Source organism: Hipposideros armiger, unplaced genomic scaffold, assembly GCF_001890085.2.
Source record: "Hipposideros armiger isolate ML-2016 unplaced genomic scaffold, ASM189008v1 scaffold_66, whole genome shotgun sequence".
NCBI lineage: Eukaryota > Metazoa > Chordata > Mammalia > Chiroptera > Hipposideridae > Hipposideros > Hipposideros armiger.
Genome location: NW_017731416.1, coordinates 532,746 through 542,765, shown reverse-complemented (window position 1 = coordinate 542,765; position 10,020 = coordinate 532,746).

Below are 10,020 nucleotides of genomic sequence, written 5' to 3'. Positions count from 1 at the left end.
TTTAGTGGGCCTCTGGTGCCTGCCCAGTCTGCCCTTTGGGTGTATCATCTTTGGAGGCAGCCAAGTGATGCTCTGGCCCAGTCTGAAGCTGGCCATTGGGCCTGCCAGCCCCCAAAGCCCCCTGGAGGGGACCCGTGTAGGCCAAGTTCAGCCACAGTCTGTGCTCTGCCCACAATGTCCACTGGTTTTCACAGCCAATGTCCACTGGTTTTCACAGCCAGAAATTCTGGGAACTTCTCTCTTTGGTACTGGGACCCTGGGCTGGGGAGCCAGGTGTGAGCCTGGTGTGCAGCTGAGATATCCCTCCCAATTTTTAATGGTCACACATTGGTGTGGGACCAGCCCATTCTGTGTCTCTCTGCCCCTCATTCCAGTCTTGAGGTGGCTTCTTCTGTATGTCCATAGTTGTAGGGCTTTGGTTCAGCTAGAATTAAGGTGATTCGCAGTAATGGTTGTTCTGTTGTTTAATTGTGATTAATGTGGTCCTGATAGGAGGTGAGTACCGCAATTACCTACTCCACCATCTTGACCAGAAATCATATAACCTCAATCTTACTATACTTAATTCCCAAATCTTAACAATATCTTTCATGCCTGGGGCAAGATTCCCCACCTCATACAAATGTATCTTTGTGCAAGTATTCCTTTGAACAACTGCACCACACCAACTGTAAGCACAAAAATACAGCAACACTGCCTGTCAACACTGGCTTTGAAGATGCCTTAGTATCTTTAGGGGAGTTGTAAAGCACTGTGCAACACCAAGTAAAAGCTCAGTGCTTGAAATGGAATAGCAGCTAACATTTATTGAGCACTTACTACATACCAGTCCCAATTCTAAGTACTCTATGGGAATTAAGCCATGTAATGTGTACAGCCACCAAACGAGGCGGGTACTCATTTGTCATCCCCATTTTTTTCCTTTTAAAACATTATCTGTATTTCAGCTTTCCAGCCTTTGATGAGGCTGTTCTTATCACTGTGAGACAGAAATCAGTCTCACTGTAGCCCTATGAGATAAGTGTTATGATTGTCCTCATTATTTTGTAGATGGGGAAACTGAGGCACTGAGAGCCAAGTAATGTTCCCAAAGCCACACAGCCAGGGGCAACAAAATTTGTATTTATGCCTGAAGCCTGGCTCCTGGGTTCAGCTCTTAATCCTCTAGCTTTCTTTCTTCTCTGGGTGTTTTTGGTCTGCCTCTCCCACCAGGTACACTCCCCAGGGGCCTTGTGGGTCCAGTTCACCCCTGTATCCTCAGCACGTGAGAAGGCACTTGGGAACACTGAATGAATGTTGAATTCAAACATTACTTTGAAAAGTAGCTTTTGAAATAGTAAGAAAGGTATACTTTATATACCTGAGATTTTATAAGGTTTCAAATCTAGTTTCTAGAGTATACACATTTGGAAGGTGTATGCTTAAGAAAACATATCTTCTGCACACTAGAGACTGAAAAGGTAAGGGTTCTTTTCCTTAGTACTTTGAGCTATCATGGCCAATGTGAACAAACCCGTAAGACTTTCTCACCACTACTGTAAGAGTGGGTGGCAATATTGTTTTTCTCATTGCGTGCTATTCCTTAGGAGTGATGAGGGATTGTTGGTGTTTGGCTGTACTATCAGGAGAGAGAATATCTTGGTGCCAAGCAAAGTAAAAAGAAGTTGGCTTTTTGCTAAATTCCCCAAATCCTCCTGCACTTCTGACTTCCACGCCTGTCCTCTGCAGGAATACAGGAGAAGGTCCAAACGCCTCCCAGCTTATGGCAAACATTTTGATTACAGACTCTGGTATTTTCTTGCTAATGGAATGTGTAGTTTACGGTGGCAATGTACCCAGGGTGATTGGTGCAGGGTGGCAATGTGCCCAGCCAAACACCCACTTTTTTAGCCTCTCTTGCTGCAACAGGTGGCCATGTGATATGTTCTAATCAATGCAATGTCTGTAGAATTCTTCTGCTTTCCTGGAAGAGACAAAAGTAGCTGAAACCTGCCCTTACCTCCTATTTCAATTTGGCCACGGACATGCTGGCAGGAGCTTCAGCAGTAATCTTACAACTATGAAGGAATGGACGAAAGAATTACAGCAACAGCAACACTAGCACTTGGCATAAATAGAAAAAAAAACCCAATAAAAGTAAGACCATGAAAGCAACAATAGAAAGTAACAAAAAGAATACAATAATGGCACTGAATTCTAGGTAGTTATCTCTGCCTACTGAAGATCCTGGGCCTTGAAGATCAGTAAAAATGGAAAGCTCTTATAAAAATGGAAGTTACCATGTGCTGGGGAGATGTTAAAGATATGCTAACATCAGACTGAACTTTTCCCCTTACGTCACTGAAAGACTTAAAAGAGACTTGAAAAGGTAATCATCTTCTCACCATGTGAATCGATATTATTTAATGCTGTGTGTGGGAACCAAGGGAATCATTTCATATGCCACTGGATATACTTCTCACACTGAGGGGATATGATGCCACCCCTCTCATTTTACAGATGGGAGCCATACCTAGAAAGAAAAATGGGTTTGTCCAAAGCCATATCTCTAGTCACTAGTTGGGGGCTAGTAGAGTGTAATGGTTAAGACCAGCAATTCTCCACTCTAAGTGGTCCTGGGGCTGGTGACCCCAGTGGCCAGCTTCAAAACAAGCAAGAGCATCAACCTGCCACCTTAAGAATCACACACCCAAGGGGTGGATTGGGCAGGCAACAGAGCCCTGCTGAGGCAGATCCTACTCTGCAGGGTCAGCCCCTGCACAACAACACCTCCACTGTAGTCAAGGCCAGTCCTCATAACCCTTGAGCCCAATGATCATCCCTCCCACTGATGTGCAATTATCAACCAAGGCTCAACTACAAGAGGAGAGCACACACAGCCTTCACAAGGGTACAACTGGAGTGCGTGGCTCAGGTGACCAGAAAGACTGCACCACTGAGCCCCACAGCACACCTACTACATAGGCCCCTGTACTAAGACAAGAAGACATTGCAGCCCTACCTAATCCATAGAAACAAAAACAAGGAGGCAGCCAAAATGGGGAGACAAAGAAACATGTCCCATATGAAAGAACAGAACAAACCTCTAGAAAAAGAACTAACAAAATGGGGATAAGCAACCTATCAGACACAGAGTTCCAAACACTGGTTATAAGGATGCTCAATTATGTCAGGGAGAATTTGAACAAAGAGATAGGAAACATAAAAATGGAGATAGAAAACATGAAGAACCAGTCAGAATTCAAGAATACAATGGTCAGAAATGAAGATTACTGGGCCGGCCGAGTGGCACGATGGTTAAAGAACTGGCTTGGGACGCCAGAGGGCCCCGGTTCGGATCCCACATATGAGGGCCAGTGGCACTGCCCTCTACAGCTAAGATGCTGAACAACAGCTCAACCTGGAGCTGGGCTGCTATGAGGCACAGGCAACGGCGTAGGCTGCACTCCCTGTGGCAGTGGGTTGCCATGGGCTACCGTATGTAGCCAGCAGCCAGCGTGAGCGGCCAGCAACCGCAGTGAGCGACCGTCCAGAAGCCCACGACTGATGTGCCTCGCCAGGGAAGAGCACAATGATGGTACCAACTTGGACCATTGAAGCAATGTCCTCTACAACTAGACTGAAGAACAAAAAGACAGCAACTTGTCTGTTCTCATCCCCCAATTCCCCAATAAAAATCTTTAAAAAAAGAAATGAAGATTACTTAACAGGGAATAAACAGTAGGTTAGATGAAGGAGAGGATTGAACCAGCAATGTAGAAGATAAGGTAGCAGAAAACACCTAACCAGAGCAGAAAAAGAAAAAAGAATCCAAAAACTTGAGGAGAGTTTAAGGGGCCTCTGGGACAACATCAGGTGTACCAACATTCACATTATAAGGGTACCAGAAGGAGAAGAGAGAGAGCAAGGAATTGAAAACCTATTTGAAGAAATAATCACAGAAAACTTCCCTAACCTGGTGAAGGAAAGATATACAAGCCCAAGAAGTACACAGGTCCCAAAAAAGATGAACCCAAAGAGGCCAACACCAACACATCATAATTAAAATGCAAAGGTTAAAGACAAAGAGAGAATCTTAAAAGCAGCAAGAGAAAAGCAGTTAGTTACCTACAAGTGAGCCCCCACAAGACTGGCAGCTGATTTCTCAACAGAAACTTTGCAGGCAAGAAGGGAGTGGCAGGAAATATTCCAAGTGATGAAAAGCAGGGGCCTACAACCAAGATTACGCCACCCAGCAAAGCTATCATTTAGAAGTGCAAACAGAAAACGAGCTTCCAAGACAAGAAAAGGTTAAAGGAATTCATCACCACCAAACCAGTATTACAAGGAACCTTATAGGGAGGGACTTCTTCAAGCTGGGAGGGGAGTTAAGGGTCAGTGGAAAGGAGAAAGGATTAAGACATACAAATTGGTTATTACACAGTAGTCATATGGATGTTGGGTATAGCATTGGAATATAGTCCGTAACATTGTAATAGCTAGGTATGGTGCCAGATGGGTACTAGATCTGTAAGGGTGATAGATGGAGGGGGTTGGGGGGTGGGGGTGGTTGGAGTCAGGGTGAAAAAGGTGATGGGATTAAGAAATACAAATTGGTATTTACAAAATAGTCATGGGGCTGTAAAGAATAGGGAATATAATCAATAATACGGTAGTAACTATATATAGTGCCAGGTGGTACTAGTCAGAAGGATCAGTTCCTAAATTACATAAATGTCTAACCACTATACTATACACTTGAAAGTACAATAATATAAAATAACATTGAATGTCAACTCTAATTGAAAAATTTTAAAAGGAGGGAAAAGATCAATAATACCATGATAGCATGGTCCAGTGTCAGAAGGTTGCTGGACTTATCATGGTGGTCGCTTCTTTAGCATAGGGAATATAATCAATAATGTGGTAGTAACACTGAATAGTGCGAGGTGGGTACTGTTCAATAACAATGATGTATACCTGAATCTAATATATTATTGTATTTTAGCTACATTTTAATAAAAATCTTTAAAAAACAAAAACAAAACAAAAAAGACCAGTGATCCTGACATCAGGCTGCCTGGGTTCGAATCTTGCGCCTATCACCTGTTAGCCATATGACCTTGGGCAGGTTGCTGCCCTTCTCTGAACTCCCATTTTTTTACTGTAAAGCAAGGATGAAGATGTGGAAAATGAAGATGGGGTGAAGTAGGGATGGGGGTGGGGATGGTCTTGTTGTATAAGACCTACCTCAGGGCCGGCTGAGTGGCTCAGTTGGTTAAAAGCACGAACTCTGAGCAACAGCGTTGCCGGTTTGATTCCCACATGGGCCAGTGAGCTGCATCCAAGCTGAGCCGCTGCTGAGCTGGTGAGAGTGCATGCTCTTAGTAGCAAGGTTGCTGGTTCGACACCTGTATGGGATGGTGGGCTGCTCCCACCCGCAACTAAGATTGAAAGTGGCGACTGGATTTAGAGCTGAGCTTGCACCCTCCACAACTAAGATTGAAAGGCAACAACTTGACTTAGAGCTGATGGGTCCTGGGGAAACACAATGTTTCCCTTCCCCAATCCCCCAACACTGTTCCCCTCCCCAATTCCCCAATAAAAATCTTTATAAGAAAAAAAAAAGAAATGTTTACTCAGTGCTTACCATGGATTACATAGCCTCAGTTGAACTTTGTCAGGACAGCATAGTCTAGGTTAGGAGTCAGTAAACTATAACCTACTTGGCGAGATCCAGTGTAAGGCCTGCAAGCTAAGAATACTTTTTAACCTTTTAGAAGGGTGTTAAAAAAAAACAATTAACAAATGAAAACAAAGAACAATGTGAGACAGAGACTGTATGTAGCCTGTAAAGCCTAAACTATCTACTATCTGGCCTTTTACAGAGAAAGTTTGCCCAGCCCTGGTCTAGTTCCCACACTGTTCTCCTTTTCAGAAGATGTCATCGACTATCTTCCTCTCCTGGGAAAGGCAGAGCTAGGAGGTGGTGGCCCTAGTGTCTCTTCTCTCATTGCCATTCTGGACATTCATGGCAGGTCTCTGTACAAAAGGGAGGGGAGAGGGGACCCTGGAGTCATCGGCTGCCCAAGTCCCTGAGATGCTGGAGGTTCATCATTTCCTGCGGCTGTCTGTGGAGTGAGGTTGATGGCCCCATGAGCCAAAGGTCTTCTCTTGGTGTAGCCAGGTACCCGCCATCGATGCTATTCAGGTAGGCCCTGCTTTACTAGGAAGAGCCTTACATATTGAAGTCAGGAGAAAAGTGGGTGAACTAATATTCCCTTCTCCCTGGGCCAAATCCTGACCTGACCAGCTGGCTTTGGGTCACCCACCCTCCTACCCACCCACAAGAGCTGGGGCAGGAAGAGGTGTGGACACTGGTCCCCCTTGGGCAGGTTACCTAGCCCTTCCAAGCATCAGTGTACCACCAACATTCATCCACACAGGAACCTGGGGTGGATCACCCAGCCCTACCTCATGGAAAGACAAGAGCATTCCATTTGGGACGTTCCCTCGGGAATGAGCCACGTTTCCATTTGGAAACTTGGTCCGGTCTGTCCCTCCTACCACCTTCCAGTCACGTAGGCTTCTTCCTCTTTCCATCTAGGCTTTTGCTCTTGCTAAGCTCTGCCTAGAATGTTCTTCCTCAGTTCTCATCCTTGAGGCTTCAGCCCAAATGCCACTTCCTCCATGGGGACCTGCCTGACCGCAGTGATCAGTGCAGTCTGCGTGATTCTGTCTTATTGTTTATTCCTCCTAGTGGGGTATAAGTTCCATGAGAGCTGGCACAACAACTGATTGTTGTTCATCATCGTATTCCCAGGGCATGGTCTATATTAAGTGCTCAGGAATTACTGGTTAGATGAATGAATGACAAATACATTTAATTTTGTAAAAATTTATCAAATGTATATTATTTATGAAATGACCAATATATATTCCCAGTGGATCCGTTGCAAAGAAAAAGTAGATGTAACATTTCCTGAGCAAGGAAAGCATTTGCCAAGCGATTAAGCAATGAACAATATAAGCCCTGCTGTTGTGTGGTCCCTTGAGAATTTTGAAGTGCTTTTCAATCTCTTCTCCCTTTTAATTCTTATAGTAACTGGATGAGAAAGGCATGGCGGGTGTGGGAATTCCAGCTTTACCAAGGATGAAATAGAGATAGAGAGAGCTAGGTGACAATTCTTTACAATTCTTGCCCATTTCCCCTTACACTCAGTTATAAAAAAGAAAAAAATTAGGAATATTTAAATGATAGTTCAACAGTTCAAAACACAATTAGAACAGCAGATGTTTATCTAGGCAGTCAACAACTTTTGAGGTTTAGCTTCTAGGATTTCTTTCAATATTAAAATGTAAGTATGCAAATCATCTTCTACAGAGAAAATACAGTAAGCTCAGAAATTAATTACTCACCTATTTTAAATATCAAGAAGATTGGAGAGTGAGATGCTTACCAAGATTTAGTGTAGATAACATATTTTACAATAAATGACGTAAGACAATATTCAACCATTTATTTTGTTCCAAAGATAAAGTTTGACATTTTTATTTTGTGATAAAAACCCATGTGTCAGGGATTATTTCTCTAGGAATAAAACCAAATAGTAATTTGTTCTAGGAAGCCACAACACCAAATGACACACACAGACACACACACACACACAAAGGCACTAAATTTCTAAGTAAAACCCATTCTGCCTTTTTCTAGCCAAGAGATAACTAGTTATGAGAATCCTCAAGCACTAATTTCTTAATCAAATAGTTATTTCTAGGTCGGTGTTTCCCAAGCCAGTGGGATGGGGCAAGCCCCACTGCATGTACTGTCCTCCCTATGGAGGCTTCGTCCCCAAGGAGGGTGATTTCTGCCCTGCAACGCTCTCCTCGCATCCCTCCTAAGCACATTCTGGGTCCCAGGGACATGGGGGCTACTGCTCCCAGCTTGGTTCCCATACAATTTCTAGACGGAGTATCTTTTCCTCTCCCCCCTCACCCCTACCCCTCTTCTTCTCCTCCCCATCACTGCATAACCATCCAAGCTATAGTTATCAATGGAATTTTCACACCCTCCCATGGACACAGCCCACGTTACCTGAAACCTGCCCCTATATTTGTTAGAGACTATGGGACCCCCTTTGCTGTGGTCAGTTTATTGGTGTCCATCTAATTAAGAAAGGATGAGAACTCCTGTTCTGGATCACACTGGGGAAGGCACTAGAATTTGTTGAACCCTTATTATATAATACACAAGGTAACATATTAAGCACTTTATGTATGTTATCTGACTCAGTCCTCTCGACAATCTTTATTAGCCCCTTTTTATAGATGTGGAAATTGGAGCTCAGAGAGGCTAAAGGATTTGCCGTAGTCACACAGCAGGCAACTTAAACTGGATTTATCTGACCCCAGAGCCTGTCCTCTTGTCTGTTATGCCATATAATTATCTCCATCTCGGCTGACTCAGCTGTAAAGCCTATGTTTCAAGTCCACTTAATACAATCTGAAAGTCAAAGTATGGCTTTGGGGCTCGGGGAGGTAGATGGTAGAGATCAGTTGTGTTGGTTTCCTAGGGCTGCCATAACAAAGTGCCACAAAATGAGTCGCGTAAAGCAACAGAAATTGATTCTCTCACAGTCCTGGAGGCCAGAAGTCTGAAACCAAGGTGTTGGCCGGGCTGGAAGCAGCTGATCACTGCTGAGGTGGCTGTTGGGAAGAGGGGGCGAATAAGGCTGGAAGGTTAGAAGGGTAGGGATGCTTTGGCCACAAATCCCAGAAACCCCAGTTAATGCTGGCTTAAGCGATGAGAAAATTGACCATCTCACAAAACACTGAATCTGTGGATCAAATGGCCCCTGGGGGGGGGCGGGGGAGTGGGGGTGGAGGAACCAGGACTCAGGCGCCTCTGTCTCTCTGTGTGTTGGCTTTGCCCCCAGGTTGTCTCCCCTGGTGGCTGCAAGATGACTGCCTCATGTCCAGGTCTCACATCCAGACATGACGGTATAAATTCTAGATTTGGAATTGATGTCAAGCATTTTTAATGCTTTCGCTTTCAACACATATTATTAAACTGCTCTCCAGAAAGTTGTTCTAACATAAAACTATATAATGTATAATACTCTCATTAGTCAAGTTTAAGAATGCTCATTTCTGACGCCTCTGCTAACAAGGTTTTTTATTAACCTTGGCCAGTGTGTTGGGTACATAATAGATGCTAATGCATATTTGTTGAATTAATGAATTATTGCTTATTTCTATTTCTTCATTTCTGAATTACCTGGCTGGGCCCAGTTTTCTGTTGGTGTGGTGGTCTTTTACTTACTGAGTTCTAAGAATTCCTTGTATGTATTTGCTTTTCGGATATATTATTTTCCTCTGTTTGTTCTGCTTGTAGTGTTTTTTGGCTGTGTAGATATTTTTGTGTGGTCAAATATATAATATATTCACCTCTATTTTTTCTAGACTATTGTTTAATTTTGAGCAATTAAATATTTAAACTTTGGAGTTTATTTGAGAGTATGAAAGAAATCCAATTTTTTCCTTTGGTAAACTTGGTCAATACCATTGTTAGCTAAATATCTTTTTACCCTTGATTTGAAATGCCACCTTTAGTGAAGGGATTAAGAAGTACAAATTGGTATTTGGAAAATAGTCATATTTTCTAATGTATAACACCAGGTAGATACTAGACTAATTGGGGGGATCACTTTGTAAATTCTATAAAATCCTGATCACTACTCTGTACACCTGAAACTAATATAATATTGAATGTCAGCTGTCACTGAAAAAAATAAAAAGAAATACCACCTTTACTGTGTACTAAATTCCTGATTTTGTGTAGTTGTGTTTCTGGACTCTCTGACTGGTTGCAGTGAGCTGCCTATTTACAGTATATTGGTGTTGTGGTGTCATGATCTTTAGTTTCTGCAGCTCTTTTGTACGTCTAACTACATGGTTGGGAGTGTCTGCCTGCCTCTTACTATTTGTCATTTTCAAAAGTGTCTTGGATAGTTTCAAATATTTATATGTCTAGATTGGCTT